The sequence below is a fragment of the Vulpes vulpes genome, chromosome 1 (genome assembly GCF_048418805.1).
Source record: "Vulpes vulpes isolate BD-2025 chromosome 1, VulVul3, whole genome shotgun sequence".
Lineage (NCBI taxonomy): Eukaryota > Metazoa > Chordata > Mammalia > Carnivora > Canidae > Vulpes > Vulpes vulpes.
The window spans coordinates 26,803,666-26,821,541 of record NC_132780.1 but is presented as its reverse complement, the minus strand read 5'-3'; positions in this window follow the sequence as shown (position 1 = coordinate 26,821,541).

Genomic DNA, 17,876 nt, shown 5'->3' with positions numbered 1-17,876 from the left:
CCCCACCTCCAAAAGGGAGGAATGTGCATCGGGCTGAGGATTGCTGCTCATCTCAGGCTCCTTTGTTATTTCTGAGCTCAGGCGGGTAGGGGAAGTCAGTGTGGACCTGCCTTGTTGAAAACTGCTTCTCCACCGAAGGGGATGGGTGATCTGTTTTGCTAAACTACCATCTGCCATAAAACAAAGAAACACTGATCTTATATCATAAATACACCAGGATGGCTGTGGTATGGACACTGAGGCACGATTAATACTGTGTTCTCCATGATGGGGTTTATTTATTTATTTTTTAAGATTTTATTTATTTATTCATGAGAGACACAGAGAGAGGCAGAGACAGGGGAAGCAGGCTCCATGTAAGAAGCCTGATATGGGACTCGATCCTGGGACTCTGGGATCATGCCCTGAGCCGAAGGCAGACACCCACCCACTGAGCCACACAGGCATCCCTGTGATGGGGTTTAAAAAAATGTTTATGCTCAGCGTTCTTCACCATATTTCAGCTACCACAGTGGTCTGGAATCAAAGAAAACATACTATTGATAAATTTCAAAACTACTTTTATTCCCCAGCTGTGAGTTCAGTATTTTTAAAAATCCTGTCAGTTCGGAGATATCCAGGCGATTTGAAGTTGGGACTCCATGCCCCAATCTAGGAGCTCTGAGACCTTCAGGAGATGACTTAAGTTCTCTATGGCTTCATTCTCTCCTATATAAAGAGAAAAAAATAGTAAGGTTGAGATGAGGATTGAATATGAATGTATGTTAATGTATTTAAAACCACTCCCGTAGAGTAATCAGTAAATGAGTGTTTGCTATCATCCTCATTAGCTGTCCCAGTCCTGTGGAAGAGTGCCAGTGTTTTCCTAGGCTCTGTAGGGAGTGACGTCCCTTGGACACCTTGGTCTTCAGTCTCATCTTCCCTTTGGAGTCTGAGATGCAAGCGACAGCCACTGGAAGATTTGTTCCAAGTTTCTCACTTAGATGGAGCTAATCCTGTCAAAAATACTGAGTTGAGGGCTTTTCTTTTAACGATGGGAGAGAGTAACATGAGTAAGTGTGTCTCTCCTGGTGACTGGGACTTTCTTCCTGGGGGACCATCCCAAGGTCTACCTTGGAGAGTGAATTGACAGGCTCATTGGTCTTCAGCTGAACGGTCCTCCCCAAATTAATCAGAACTAATGTGGAGATCATTTGGTGCTCCACCTAGCTCTCATGAGATGTCGAGCTCAGGTGGGAGGAAATTATTTACTGGGTCTCTCAAAAATCTACCCGTGTTGTTAACAGTTTATATTTAATTCATTTGTCTTATTGACTCCATATATACATTTATCAGAACAAGCCATAGAGTTCCAGAGATCTCCATACATAATCGTGCAAAAGATTTTTGTGGTGGTGGTATGTTGTCTTGTTTTATTTCCTAGACTTATTTTAGAATTTTAGCCATTGGATTTTACTTTTCCTCTCGGAATACAGTTCAAGATTGTCAAGGACTTTCCGAGTCATGGCAGTGTAGTTAGTCATTGAACTGTGTTTTAATGACTCCAGTGAATTCATTATTATGTTGTGATAAAGCTCAGAGAAGATAAAGCATCTAGATTGCCTACTGAAAGGACACAGGTATGGGGATGCATCTAGAAAAGGGGACGAAGCAGCTGCCACAAAGTTCTGGAGAAATTTAGGGAGGCACTTCTATAAAGCTGGCAAGGCAGGTCTAAACCCATGATGCTGACTCCCACTGATCCCAGAAAAAGTTGAATTTATCAAAGGTTGACCACTCTTAAGCAGGAAAACGAAAGCTCTGTATTTCCTTATTCCTCATATTTCTTCATTAGGCTGATGATATACTTGTAACCACCCCAATAGGACCACAAGTGTTCCATGCTCTTAATTCCTTTTTAATCCCCTTCCGCTCCTGACTCCAGTGATTTTAATAGCATCTAGTTTCCTAGGTTTGACCTGCCCCACTGAATAAGCATACTCTCTACAAACTAAATTACTTTGGTTACCGATGTATTTTAAATTTTGTTCTGTTTGGTGGGTGGCTTCTGTTATTTTTCTGCTTTAAATACGTAGCCTGTTACTAAGTATATCTCTAGTTCAAGGAGTCTCAAAGGGTTTGCTCTCCAGACATCTTTACACTCTTAAAGATGAAGATTCCATAGAGCTTCTTTTTACCGTATTACGTCCATATTAGAAACTAAAAGTGAGAGCCTTAAAAGCTATTAATTTATTTGAAAGGACAATAAAAACCCGTTACACATTAATGTATATATTTTGTCATATTTTTATAAAAGATAACTATACTTACAAAAATTAGTGTCAAGAGTGAGTGGAATTATTTTCCACTGTTTTGGTTTTGGTTTTCATTTTTCCTGCTATCTTTAATGTTAAGCTCTAAAGATATTTGGATTCTTGCATATGTTTCTGCAACCAATTTGTTGTAATATGTTGTTTTATTTGAGGTATATGAAGACATTTTGGTCTCAGCTACGAATGTGATTGGAAAAGGGAGGAATATTCAAATAGCCTCATCAGCTTGTTGTGGATATTCTTTGTTGGTACTCTAACAAAACTTGACAAGTAGTGGTTTTTTTTTTTTTTTTTTAAGATTTTATTTGTTCATTCATGAGAGACACAGAGAGAGAGGCAGAGACACAGGCCGAGGAAGAAGATGGCTCCTCGCAGGGACCCCGATGCATGACTCGATCCCAGGATCCTAGGATCACGCCCTGAGCAGAAGGCAGATGCTTAACCACTGAGCCACCCAGGCATCCCGACAAGTAGTAGTTTCTTAAAGGTGAGTTGCACTGTGGAATCTGAAACCATGCCAATTAACTGTTCATATTCATTTACATAAAATCCACTGGTCTGTCTTACACTGAAAATGAATTGTTTGCCCATGTGTGACAGCGGAACATCACACATCGGTTGCCTCAAAACTCTTGATTCCCTGACTAATGCAGATCTTCCAAATGTTGACACATTTGATTCTGCACCATCAAAACACACCCATTAGGATCTCACCACACACATAATCAGAGAAGTCTGTTAAGTATTGGGAAGCTGTCAAAAATCCGAGATTCTAATTTTCATTTGAAAGTTCAAAGCTTACTATCGGACACAGATAATGTCGGTTATGTTCCCCAAACTGACAGGTCCATTTTGTTCATTTTGCAGAAAATGTCTCCCAAAATCCAAGGCCAATGACTGTGGCTAGTCTCTCAGTGGTTCTATCAAGCAGAAATGTTGCTCCACGAAAAATGTGCTGTTACCGCACAAGTGATTTCCTTGAGACTCTATCCCCAGTGGGCCCTAGTGAGTTCCACGGATGCTTCCCATTTCTCCACACATGATATTACAGAAGCACACCTACAGATTGAGCTTTCATAACATTAATGCCTTTTACTGTTACATTCTTAAGTAGAACTGCACTTACTTCAACGTGCATGATGGTAGTGGGGAATGTAATGCCTGCGATAGAGCTTGAAGCCATTGTTTGGTTTCCACGGAGGCTTTGGCTACTTTATCCCCACGTGGCTTTGGAACATCATTGCAATTACCAACACAGTGAAAAAAAACCCCAATGATCACCTTCATTTTCTTATGACAATAGCTTTGGCCTCATGAATTCTCTGTAAGAGGTGGGATCCTTTAGGGTCCTCAGATCACACTGGAGAACTGATGATTTAGCAGATGCCTTTACCTGCTTAGTCTTACAAATGCTTTGACTACTTGGTAAAACCTATCTACTTCTAGAGCAGTGACATTATAAGATAAAAGCACTGAGACTTGAAAGAGGAAATCATCGTAGTGCTAGGATACAGATGAAAAATTTGATTCAATATTTAATGCTTATTTTTTAAAAAAATAAATTATTTTTATGTATTTATTTTACTTTTTTAATAAATGAAAATTTTAAATTTCAATAAACAGATACACAAATTAAACCTTTAGATTAAAACCTTTAGATTAACAATAAAACCTTTAGATTAAAAAAAAAAAAACTAGGATGTCACAGAATGACTAGAAAAAATTCCAAGCATTCTATCTCATTGTAACACAGAATAATTATAAATATGACAAGAAAGGACTTCCACTCACATTTATCTACTAGTGTGTTCTTACTGTAGTTAAGGTAAAGGGCTCTTAAGAATGCTTTAGGGCGGGATCCCTGGGTGGCACAGTGGTTTGGCACCTGCCTTTGGCCCAGGGCGGGATCCTGGAGACCTGGGATCGAGTCCCACGTCGGGCTCCCGGTGCATGGAGCCTGCTTCTCCCTCCGCCTGTGTCTCTGCCTCTCTCACTCTCTCTCTCTGTGTGACTATCATAAATAAATAAAAATTTTAAAAAAAAGAAGAAGAATTCAGTTCCTCAGATCTCTATACAGCTACTGCTGGCCATGTGGCATTAAGAAAAAAAAAAGAATGCTTTAGGGCTCTCTGTTACCTGTGTAACACAGTATAACGTCATGTTTGGTAGATTATATTTTTGAAACATCCATGTCATAAGTCTTCCCATTATTGAAAGATTTTCCATTAAATTCCTAAAGAGAACATATGGCTTTTGATGGCAGCTATAACTTTCATCAAAGTCCCATAGGCAGAATCAGAGAAGTAAGGCTGACTGTCATTATTTGCCCAATGACCTTATCTAGTCACATTGGTAATAAAATTCCTGGGGCAACTGACCCTCCTTTCTCATTCCTGAAACAACTTGTACAGAGAAGAGGAGTCATCCGATTTTTCTTGCTGGGGTTTTGTCTGATCTGTAGGTATTTTCAAAGAAACAGTTGTAGGTTTTGATAATTGTTTCTATCATGTAATTCTTTAACCCTCTGCTCTCTAACATTTCCTGTTTTCTTATTTTATGGTATTTATACAAATTTACCAAAATATATGTATGTGTCCATCCTTTTTGATTGTTATTAAATTTTTGGTCCTTAAGAATTAAAATTAAAATATATATATATTGTTTAATTCAGGTTGTCTTCTGACCTGAAAGCCCTGCATTTCTTTCTGCAGACTGCTTCAGCTCTCCATCTTGATCCATCACGCTTTGTTTCATTGAGTCGTTGGCATTTCGTAAAGTTCTTTTTAAATTTCCACCCACGGGGTATGTGATCACATACCCCGCTAGTTTTTTCACACGCACCAGCACGCACATGGAGATTCAGTGCCAGGGGGTTTTGAACCTTACTGAAGAAAGACATACCTGCCTTGAGGTCATGAAGATAAGCCCTATTCTAAAAGTTCCACAGTGTGTAGCTATTTTTTTTCGTGCCCTTAATCCACCTGCAATCAATTTTCTATGTACTCGTTCTTTTAAGGTCTGAGTCACTGCATTTCTCCCCCAACAGAGTTGTCCCAGCACCATTTATCAGAAGGGCTATTGCAGTCCCCATTTTATCAATAAGAATAGTGGAAAATAACATTATAGAGGAGCTTCTGTTTCTGTGAAGCTTATGTGGTTGGTCTATTGGACTCTCCAGGTGCAAGGACTGCACCCCCCTAATTACTCTAGCATTATGATAAATTTCAGTATCTGTTAGAACATGCCTCCCAGCATGTTTTCATTAAGCATAGCTTGACTGTTCTTGGCCATTTGTATTTCCATTTATAAATTTTAAAATTAGCTCACCAAATTCCGAACAAGAATCAGGGATTTTCATTGGTGATACGCTTTGGTGGAAAGTGATATATTTAAAATAGCAAGTATTCCAGTCTTTGAACTAATGATATCATGTGTTTAATCTCTTACTATTTTTCTTAGTATGGGTTTGAATATTCTCCATGAAGTTTTGTCTATGCTTTCCTTAGATAAATTCCTGGATACTTGTCTTTGTCACACTATTATGCAATATATAGTCTCTTTAATACCATTATTTTTAGTTCTATGTGGTTGGCATATAAAAATACAGTTGAGTTTTGTACATTGAGTTTGTATCTAGTAACATTAAGAAGCTTCTTTTTTTCCTGTTACTTGCCATGGTTTGCCTGTAGATTACTTTAGAGTAACAGCATGTAAAATAATGTCATCTGGTAATAAACATTGGTTGTTCCTTCCACACCCATCTTTGCATCTTTTGTTTATTTATTTGTGACTGAACTGGCCAGTATCTCCACTATAATACAATTTAATAATCAAAAGCTATACTTTTTTTTTTTTTTCAAGTTCTGGATCTCAAAGGAAAGTTTAGCTGAATTTTTTTAAATTTAGTCCATCTTCTTGTATTCCAAACCAGAAATTTTTACTTTTCAGTGTCTTCTGTTGATGAATTTTCTAAGATATAATGCCCTGTAAAATAAGATCAAGTACAGATGTTACCTTAGCAGTCTGCCGTGGGCAATTCTCTTGGCATTGCACCACTCAAGCGAAGGTATGGGCAGCTGTGAGATGCCCACTCCCAGAAAGTGTGGAACTCAAGCCCTCCTAGAAACAATTATTTTCTACCACATTGTTTGTTTCACAAAATCAACCAGTGGGACACCCCATCAGTAACCACTGGAAAGAAGCATTCTCTGTAGTTCAAGTTTTTAGCATACTCAGCTGCTGTAGGCCTGGAGCTCTCAATCAAAAAAGCCAACATCCCTGAGCCGACTGTTGTTCATTGCTCCAATGAAACATTTTCTACAGATGAGCACAGTTCATAAATTGGCCAAGAAATCCTGATGATTATGGCATGACTCACAGAGTTCCACTGCTGCCATCCTGGTGATGCTTTGACTGTTTACAAAAATGCCGTTCACTCAGAATGATGCCTCTATATATGCCCTGCTTGAGACTTTTGACTTGTTTATGATGTAAGCTCGGAGGAACAATTGGACCCTTTGGCTCTGAGCTATAAATCCAAGAAGAGGGGGTACTCAAGTACATAATGTGGTACTGGCAGTCAGCTGAGACATGGCTTGAAACCTTCAAACTCTTCTCAAGCTCCTCGTATGAGGTATCAACTGGTAAAGGATACCTTTGATTGCAACAAAAGCCCTTATTATTGTTGTGGACCACTGTCGTGATACACAGAATATTCAAGGTGAGTTCATCTGAGAGATGGTTAGAATTAGGAGATTGAGTTCTCTATTTAGAACAAAATATAGAGAACAATTATATTTATCAGGGTCCAACTGGACTTTGGGATTTCTTACATGCAAAATGTTGAAGGCAAGTGGACTGAGGTGGTATCATCACATTGGTCAACATTTTCCCCCAGAGTGACTCAGCCATGAGAAATATATTTTTTTAATGCCATCAGATGATGAACGTTTTGGCAACATTTTCCTGAACATTCATTCAACAAGGTCACTGTGAAGGTGAGCAACATTCCTTGGTTTCCAGTCACATTGTTGAAAACCTGCTATTTACAAGTTCTGGTGTTCCTACTTCCACTTTTCTTTAAACAATGGTTTTTGAAAAGGAATCTTGCTCTCTGTTTAAATGTTTTGGCTCAGGGGTCATGTGAAAAGTTATACTGGCAGGCTACTGTTTTGTGAGATAGCTTCTGGGATTTAATGATTTGATTTCATTTTTTCAAGCGTTAAATTTTCCACCATGATGAAGACCTGATAGTTTGAAGACATATGTATTCTTTGAAGAGATAATATTATTATTTATTTTTTCTGTTATCCAGGACAACAAAAGCTATACTTGGAGCATAAATTATTAAAAAAAAAAAAGCATAGTCCCATTCCTGGGAAAGATGGTAGAAAGGGAATGGATGACAAAGAAAAAGAAGAGACTCTTAAACTCATTTTTCTTTCACAGAAGAGCAAATGCACATTTTCTTTGGATGTTGTAAACACACCTTTTTTGTGTGTTATAAGCAAGAAATATTTCCCTAATATATGCATAGACTTTGTACATGACAGATATATTTAAATGAGCCAGAGCCTCAGGTCAAGATCACTTTACTTTGGAAAAGCCATAGACATTCAAAGCTCTTGAAATCAACAGGAGATTCAGCAAGATCACACTGCAGAGCAAAAATAAATTTTCCTGGCTGAGCTGACATTTACAGAAGATTTCCCTCACGGCTGCAACAGAAATTGGCTGAGCCCAGTGCCAGAATCCAGAGCTAGTGCCTCGGGCTCTTTCCTGTTTTCTAGTCTGAAATTCTCTCTAAAAACCCCACTCTTTTTCACCCCTCAGTTACACAGGTGTCTGTAAGAGAAAAATTAGGAATAAAAATAATAGGGTAATGGTAGAGACTTCCTGAACATTTAATATATGTATTTGAGGATGAAATCAGATCATTCATGTGAACGTCTTAACATAGTGTGTAGCATATAGCTAATGATGACTAAGCCCTCATTCTTTCCCTGCTTCTTATCTCTTGTTAAAAAACATTGAGTAGGTTGTGGGTTTTTTTTTTTAAGATTTTATTTATTTATTCATGAGAGACACAGAAGAGAGAGAGAGGCAGAGACACAGACAGAGGGAGAAGCAAATTCCATGCAGGGAACCCGATGTGGGACTCGAACCCAGGACCCCGGGATGGTAGGAGGCTCAGTCATGGTCCACATGTGACACATCTGGCTCTCTGTCTAGCTTTATGGGTGACACAGATCCACTCGCTGAACTGGACTTATTCTGGATCCTTCTCTGAATTCTGTCTGCATCAGCAGCTTGACCTGGTGATTCCTGTCCTTGCTGCTCCATCTCCCAGCCTCGCTGACCCCTGGCCCCTGTGCCTTTGGTGGGGGGGGGGGGGGCTGCCTTTCCCCATGCACGTTTCTCATGCACACACTCACCAGGATGGGGTCCCTTGAGGAGACACCGTTTGTGCTCCTTGCGTGCACGTCTCTCCAGAAGCCCGGCACATAATTTATAAGCAAAATGGCAGAGTCATCTATTGAGGCTAATTTTTTTAAGGGCTTCTCTCGTAGATCATGATTATGTACTTGACAAGTGTTTGTAGGCCGACGGCCGTACGATGCTGGTGTCTTACTGCACAGAATCTTTTGGTGCAGAAACTCCGCTGTCCTCTACGGACTACGTGTTCTTTCTTTTGTTCACGTGGCCAGCTGTCCCGAACTTCACAGTCTAAATCGCTGTGAAGTATACAATTTACATGTTGGAAATAAAGATAAACAGGCCAGGGATTCATCTTGGGGGCCTTCAACTAAGAGTGCAGATCCATCCAGCTCATCGTGTGCTCCGAGTCTTCTGTTGGGAGGAACCAGGTAGATTCATGAGAAACTGAGCACCGCTGGCTGTGTTCTCAGGTAATTTGTCAGACGCTTCATATTTTAATTATTATCTGCTTCATTTGCCAATACAGCAAGCAACTATCACGGGCTAGACCCCAAAAAGATGCCAGCACATCCAGGAAGATGCTATTTGTCACTTGATTCAATACGATAGCTACATTCACAGTTCCTAGAGCGACTAGAATCTTACTGCAATATCCTGAAACCTCCAGTTTCTCAGTAAAGCCTGGAGAGCTGCTGACCAGGCAGCTTCTGGGATGGTCTTCATCTCTGGAATTTCTTACTCTCCCTGCATTAAATTCCTATGAATTCTGGAGCCAGCTGGAAGTTGCATGAATGTCAGAGCTACATGGAAGAGAGAATTTGTAGAGTAATAGTTTGATAACTAGGCAGATGTCAGATGTTCCATCTAATTTTTGTGGGGTCCTGTACAGCTTCAGATCTTCATGTATAAGCAGGAAATGAAAATCATGATTTATAAGATACTTGAATACTTGGGGCTTTTAAAAAACCTGCCAAAGAGGATGAGATAGGCAGACTGAAATCTTTCCCAAGGCCAAGAGAATATAAAAGTATAGATTCATAGATGCTTCTTTCTATTATACTTTAACATTCAGCACTGAAAATACACCTTTTTCTGCTGCTTATATGAGAAGGCAGGAATCTGGAAAGCCACATCGTAGTATGTGCAGATTGTACTAAACAGCTGTTTTTGTCACCCTCTATAAATTGAAAACAGAAACACAAAAAGGGTGTAAAAAATCGGCATTATAAAAAAAATAACTAACATTTACAGAGAACAAGTATATGTCGGGCACCCTGCATATGCTCAGAGTGAGCTCAGGAGGTAAGTGTACCTTTCATTCCCATTTTTATAGGAGCAAAATCACTGCTCAGTGGGGCTAGGTAAAGACCTCCAAGTCATGAAGCTGAAAGTAGCTGAGCTACAGAGACTATTCTCTCACCTCTAGAATAGTGACAAAATGAGGAAGCAAGCGTCGCATCTTTTGACCCTTCTCTCAGCCTTTCTATCTTTCCTGGTGCCCCTCAGACCTCAAGATGAGTTTAGCCAATGGAGCTCAACAAAGGATGAGGGCAGGGGGAAGAGTAAACTTGGGGTATTTACTTCTTCCCCGCAGGAACACTGAGTCAATTAGCATCTTGAGGGAGGTAACACCTCCTGCCAAGCCAGCCTCCCACCAGGCTTCCTCTTTATTTATTTATTTTTATTTATTTATTTTTATAATACATTTATTTTTTATTGGTGTTCAATTTACCAACATACAGAATAACACCCAGTGCTCATCCCGTCAAGTGCCCCCCTCAGCGCCCGTCACCATTCACCCCCCGCCCTCCTCCCCTTCCACCACCCCTAGTTCATTTCCCAGAGTTAGGAGTCTCTATGTTCTGTCTCCCTTTCTGATATTTCCCACACATTTCTTCTCCCTTCCCTTATATTCCCTTTCACTATTATTTATATTCCCCAAATGAATGAGAACATATAATGTTTGTCCTTCTCCGACTGACTTACTTCACTCAGCGTAATACCCTCCAGTTCCATCCACGTTGAAGCAAATGGTGGGTATTTGTCGTTTCTAATAGCTGAGTAATATTCCTCTTTAGGTGCTACTACAGGGCTCCCCACCAGACCCCTTCAGGCTTCGCTGTAGCGACAACACCTGGCAGTTGCTAGCAATGGGGTACAGCCCTGCCCACTCAATTTAAGTGTCATTTCTTTCTTGCCAGCAGATCCACAGAGTTTCTCAGAATCATTTTAACAAAATTGAGAGGCAGGTACAGAGACTTTCCATGCACCCACTACCTCATACATATCTGGCGGCCCCATTATCAACACACTGAACCAAAATGGTACAATATTTTTTTTAACCAAGGATGAATCTATACTAACATGTCATCAGCTCCCCAAGCCCTACTTTGCACTAAGATTCTTTTGATGTTGCACATTCTGGGGGTTTGGACATGTGTATGACAGGTATCCATCATGATAATGTATGCCATATTTTCACTGCTTTAAAAATCCTCCATGCCTGACCATTTGCCTTTCCCACTTTCGCTGCTACTTACTGTCATTGTCTCCTGGGTTTTGTCATTTGCAGAATGTAATGGAGTTGGAATCACACAGTAGGACTGGCTTCTTTCACTGCATGATATGCATTGAGTTTTCCTAGAACTCAGTAGCACATTAATAATATTTTAGTGCTTAATAATACTCCATTGTCTGAAGGTACTGAAGCTTATCTATCTACTGAAATACTATTTATTTATGTACTGAAGGACATCTTGTTTGTTTCCAAATGTTGGCAATTATGAATAAAACCATTGGAGACATCCAAGTTAGGTTTGTGTGGACATAAAAATTTTCAACTCCTTTGGGTGAATCCCAAGGAGTGTGATGGCTGGACGCTCTGGTAAGGATACATTTAATTTTATAAGAAACCACCAAGCTGTTTTCTGGGGTGGCTGTAACCACAAGCAGTATATGACACTCCTTCTTTCTCCATTTCCTTACCAGCATTTGGTGTTGTCACTGTTCTGGATGTTGGCCTTTCTGATGAGTGTGTAGTAATATCTCATTGCTGTTTTAATTTGCATTCCCTGCTGACATAAAACGTGGAACATCTTTTCCTATGCTTATTTGTCACCGGCGTATCTTCTTTGGTGAGGAGTCTGTTGAGGTCTTTGGCCCATGATAAAATGGGGTTGTCTGTTTTCTTACTGTTGAGTTTTAAGACTTCTTTTATATTGTGGATAACAGTCCTTTGTTGATGTCTTTTGCAAATATTTATTCCCAGACTTTAGACAAGTTATCTGAATATTTTTAAGGTTAAAAAAAACAAAGCAAATAAAATGACAATTGACTTCTCAGTAGTAGTAGTTTAGATGACTCAGTCCATGACGGCCTGTTAGTACTAAAAATAAACAAATTCATCTGGGGAAATGTGCTTTTCACTCATCTCCTGATACATTTCCTAAGCTGTTGACAAATGCTAAACAGGCATCTTAAAATTCACATCTATATACCTTATAGAATTAGGAACCTAATAGCATATTCTACCAAACGACAGTGGTTGAGACAGTGTTCTATCCTGCTTCCCAATTAAATGTTATCACAATGGGAATAGAACCTGGGGGAGAGGGGGGTGTGGGGTGGCACTGGGAAGCCATGCATTTAAAAAAAATGGCAGGAGAGAAAGGACATCTGCTTTCAGTCAAGAAGGGGTAAACATGAAACTAGGCCAAATGCTTTTCAAGCATGCTCCACTTCACATGGAAGATATACTACTGGTACTTAGAGAATGTGTGAGTTTGGCCTGGAATATGCACGGAAAGTTAGGTTCTACTCCCCATTTCTTGGTCCATCTCACAGAATCTTAAGGACCCTCGATTCACCACTGGTTAAGGGTAATTCAACATTTATAACATAGTGCACTAGTCAAGGTCACAGTCACAACAAGATTCAAAACATATAGTGGCTTAGCTGTTATAAAAACCTACTTAGTGGGATCCCTGGGTGGCGCAGCAGTTTGGCGCCTGCCTTTGGCCCAGGGCGCGGTCCTGGAGACCCGGGATCGAATCCCACGTCGGGCTCCCAGTGCATGGAGCCTGCTTCTCCCTCTGCCTGTCTCTCTGCCTCTCTCTCTCTCTGTGTGACTATCATAAATAACTAAAAAATTAAAAAAAAACCTACTTAGTCAATTTCTAAGTCGGTGCTCTTGATCCCCTCTAGGTGGTCCTGCAGGGACCCAGGCTCTGTCCACCAACGGTGCTGCCATTTTCAGGGGGATGTGGCTTTCAAGCTCATACACCACGCTGTGTCCATGCCAGCCAGCTGGAAGGAAAAACAGCTTGGAAAATCATGCCTGGCTAGCGTTAGGGTGCTGAACCTGCAAGGAGCAAGCACCACGCTACTTCCATTCTCTAGAATAGCCACATGGCCACATCTAATTCCCAAAGAAAAATGAAACTGCGATGTGGCTATGTGCTTGGTGAGAAAGGAGTCTCCTGAATGGCCAGCCCATCTCTCACATGTCTAAAGTGCATTAGCACTTTACAAGGAGCTCAGGTGCAAGAAGAGATTTCTGTTTCTTTTTCTCTCATTTTCTCCTTTCCTTGTCAGCTTCCATCGAGGAAAACATGTAAATTGTATAAAAATGGAATGCCCAATACTTATCATTTATTCTTAAATATGCTGAAAGCCAAATTGCTAGGTATATGCATGAAACCACCATATTTGATTTTATCTGCTGAGAAAACCTACCCAAAAGACTCCCTGTGTGTGATCCAGAGATCCCTGGGAGTCCTCAGAAAAATTATCAAAATGTCCATTAACTCACATGAAATCTAAGCATTGTCTGATGATTATATAAATAACATTTTCACATATTCATGTCTTATTTTTTTTCCCAGAAATGGTAGCACAATCTAGTTAATGTCTTACTGAATGTATAGCGTTTTTTTTTTTTTTTGTCACCATACAATTACTTTTTTCTTTCATTTTAGAATGAAGTCTTATAATGCTTAGGAATAACATTATTCTGGATGATTACCAGCTGTCACCATTACTGAGGCTAAAACGACAGACTGTTTTAAGACATGAGTTAATTCAGATTTTTAAAAAGTCAATCAAATTCTTTCTTAGCCTTAAAAATCTCACAAATTCTTAAGTTCTCAAGACAATGTTTTTTTTTCCCTCCAATATTTTTTCATCCTAAGTACTGAAAGGCATCAAAGCAAATTTCCTGTTAGGAGACATTCATTTATCTGAGCAAGAAATATCAAGACCATCGATTCCAACACAGATTTGCCCTCAGGCCAGGTCTCTTCAAGGAATACTCCTCTCTGTTCATCACTTACCACTCCTGTTAGTACTTTGAGTACTTTGATAAGTTTTGTGATGTGTAATACTGTGTTGTGCACCCAGCTGCTGAAGACCCTCTCCACAGACTTTAAACCAACAAAATCACCTTGTTAGCTGATATCCAAGAGTCCACCTGCTATTTACATGGCACCAAGTCCACCAACTGGGGTCTTCATGATGTGTGTGTAGCAGTATATCCTCCATGTCATTAACTGAGTATAAAAATACAACTTCATTGAAGTCACAGTTATACCAGTACCAGGAGCAAACATCTCTGAGGGTGAGTAGTGTGCAGAGCCAGGAGTCCAGAAAGTTACAGGGCCTTTGACTTTCCATCTGGCATCTGGTTTCCATGAAGCTGAGAAATCAGAATCTGGCCATGAAGAGAGCAGACATGGAAGAGATTCCCTAAATGCTAGGATTTTTCAAAAATGTCTTTTTGCCATCATCCCCAAGGCAGATAAAGACAACTTACTGTGTCCCATCAATGAGCATTAGCACTTTATATTTTTATCAGTCAATGAACCAGGCAATGAAGGCAGATTGCAAGAAATTATGATGCAGTGAAGGGAAATTATGAAGGAACACTCCAAAGATGCTCAACGTCAGGGACTGGCCCCTGATTCTCTCTGGAAGCATAGACCCCTCTTGCCACAAAGGTACAATGCTCAGAGCAGGTGACAGCTTTCAAACAAGAAAGAGAATTGTAAGTAACCAATGAACTATGAGCTTGTCTTCTTGAACATTCCATCATTGTGTGGCGACCTCGATTCCTCCTGCAGAACCTAACCCCAACAGATATTTGCAAACAACTCCTGTCTAACATTAGACAGTATGATGGGCATTATAAAGCCACTCTTTAAATAAAATTCAGAGAACAATATATTTCAAAAATCACAAAACATGTTTCATGATCATGGGACATGAGCTTCCTTAAGGGGGTTTAAGATCTTAAAAGCCTTCCAAATCTACTCATTGGGCAGTCAACAGCTATTGATACTATGTAATTATCTGCCTGAGTCTAAGTGAATGACTCCAACCTGAGAACTGTTCTCTTGCCCAAGTGGGAATGGGAAATACAAAATCATCAAGGATAATTTTTAACAACCAAACGCGAAGAAGCAATATCTCATAACACTCTCATTGAATTGCCTCTTAAAAGGCATTATGATATTTTTCTCTACTGAGTCCTGGGTTCCTTTTTGTGTCTGCAAATAGATTTTGAAAAAAAAAAAAAAAAAAAAGGCCACCCTCATGGTTGTCACTGTTAATTAGCATCTCCCAAGTGCTGCTTCCTGCCTGGGGCGCTTGCCATTCCCTGCCAGGCCCTATGGGGACCTGCGGAGGAGCCTCGTTTACCCAGCGTGGCTCTCGTGCTTGTGCTATTTCATGGCGTTCTGGAGAGGGACTCATCAGCGTCTCTCCATAGGAGCAAAAGTCAATTTTATATGCGGTGAGCACTTTAGTTAGGCTGACCTTGGAGTGATGAATCCTCAGCTGGACATAGCATCTTACCAAAAAAACAAAACAAAACAAAACAAAAACCCAAAACAAAACAAAACAAAAAAAACCAACAACTGTGAGGTGAGCTATTGAGCAGCTTCTAAACTACAAGCAGTGGAAACACTTCTATTGAGTTATGTTTAAGAATCTGTTTTTATTCAATGTCATTGTAGGCATTCCTCATTATTATTTCTTTTCCCTTTCTCAAATATTGTGTTGTATGTCATGAGAAAATGACTTTCTGAGGAACTGACATGCAAGTCTTTTCCAGACCCGGCAGAGAGTTTTTCAAATTTATGGTTATAATTATTGGAATTCTTTCTGAGGGTTTGTAGACTCAGACGCATGCTGATGTGCCAAACGGAGCTATATTTTTTTGTGTGTGAGAGGTATCTACTGTTTTGTTCCCTCTATTCCATTTTTCCTTCTCCTGGTAAATAGGATTCACCCCAGAGGTGGGTGTGGGCTGTGTGAGGCCAGCTGTGACCTTCCTGGGACTTGTAGCTTCCCTGGGGAGGGAGGAGGCTGGTTTCTCTCTGGGTTCAAGTCTAAGATGAGGGAGCAGGGGGCCGCGGTCCTTCCTGAGGGTGAAATCCTTCTGGAAACAGTGGATTTGGGGAGATACAGAGGCTTCAGTGAAAGCCTGGGACTCTGGACCTTTCCACTTGCTGGCATGCATGAGTCGTCCTTGCTTATGGTACTACTGGGTGATAATACCCTCCTTTAATTTCAGAACATTTGCGTTGGATGTCTGTCCTCCAGATGCCCTCATCAGCTTGGAAACCCAGTGCCTGTCGGGGATGGAAGACCCCACCCAGATCTTTGGGGTGCTTATTCCTTCTAGTTTCCCTATTCCCACCCAATGAGGGATTATTATTAGAAACAGATCATGGCTCCCAGACACAGGGTACCTGCTGAATTCTGGGTGCTGGGTACATGCTCACACCAATATCCCAAGGCCATCCTATGGGAAAACGTCATCATTCCCCACTTTCTGGAGGTCCAGGTGTAGGCAAGCAGCACTTCCAGGAGGTTCCCTGCCTCCAACCCAGGTGGCAGAGTGCCACAACCCTGCATTCTCATTCTCCTCTCTGGCCCAGCCATACTTGGGCTGGCACAACCGGTGGTGGTGGTGGTGGTGGGAGCTGCACAGGAAAGGGGCACAGCACAGAGATCATGAGCAGTCCTCACTCGTCTTCACTGGACGTGTCCTCCTGTGTGGTGGAGACCAAACCACTGTCGGCACTGGTGCACCTGGTTTGTTTCTACAGCTTGCTTCTTCACCAGATAGAATTTGAAATCTCTTCCCACGTTACACCTGGAAAATGAATAAAATTAGATCTTTGGAACCTCAGACCAACCAAACGTGCTTTTTGTGGTAAACTATTGAATAGTTACTGCTGCCTTACAGAATGAAAGACTTATAATTTTCTGTATGCTCAGTATCACCAGGAATTGACAGAAAGAAGTGATTTCCCCCAATGGTCTCATAGCATCAGAAAGGCTGATATGCCCTGTGATGCTCACCACATAACCTTCACTTTCCCTACTCTCCTGATATAGAGGAACGAGAAGCTTTAGAAATGATAGCTATTCATTTATAAATCTGAAATTTTTTTTTAATTTCTGGGTTCTTTGTTTTCAGTCCCAAAGATAAAAATTCATTTTGCCAAATGGTCAGACTACTGGCTCTGCTTTTCATTAGCTGTGTGACCTTAACAAAATTCTTGAACCACTCTGAGCTTGTGTTTCTTCAGCCATAAATATGGAGATAAGAGAGCATCACACTGTATGGTTGTTGTGGAATTAAAGGGTGATGTCAACACAGAATAACCAGCGCTGGTGTATTAGTGATAGATAGAAAATGCTGTCACTATTTGTGTTATTAGCTCTGCGGGTTTATGCCGGAAGACCCTCACCTCTGGGCTTGAGCATGCTCCTCTGAACCCTCCATCATTTCTTTGTGGATCACAGCTGACCACAGTGCTGATCACGGCTGTTTGTGAAGTAGGGGAGAGCCTGGGAGTGATAGATGGTTTGCTTTGCCCTCTGAGCTGTCAGGGCGACAGTGAGATAGAAAGGGACACACACAGGATAGAGTGCGCTACTTAAGGTCTGCAAGCTAGTCCTGAAGATAGAGGAGTGCTCCTGGAGGGTGTGTGGGGGCTCAGCTGCTCCTGGTGGGGCTTACTGGCTCCCAGGTGGGACTCATTTCCTCCCAGGTGGGGCTTACCTGCTCCCTAAAGGGCAGAATAGACTGTACATGGAGTTGTCGAAGGAGTACAGACA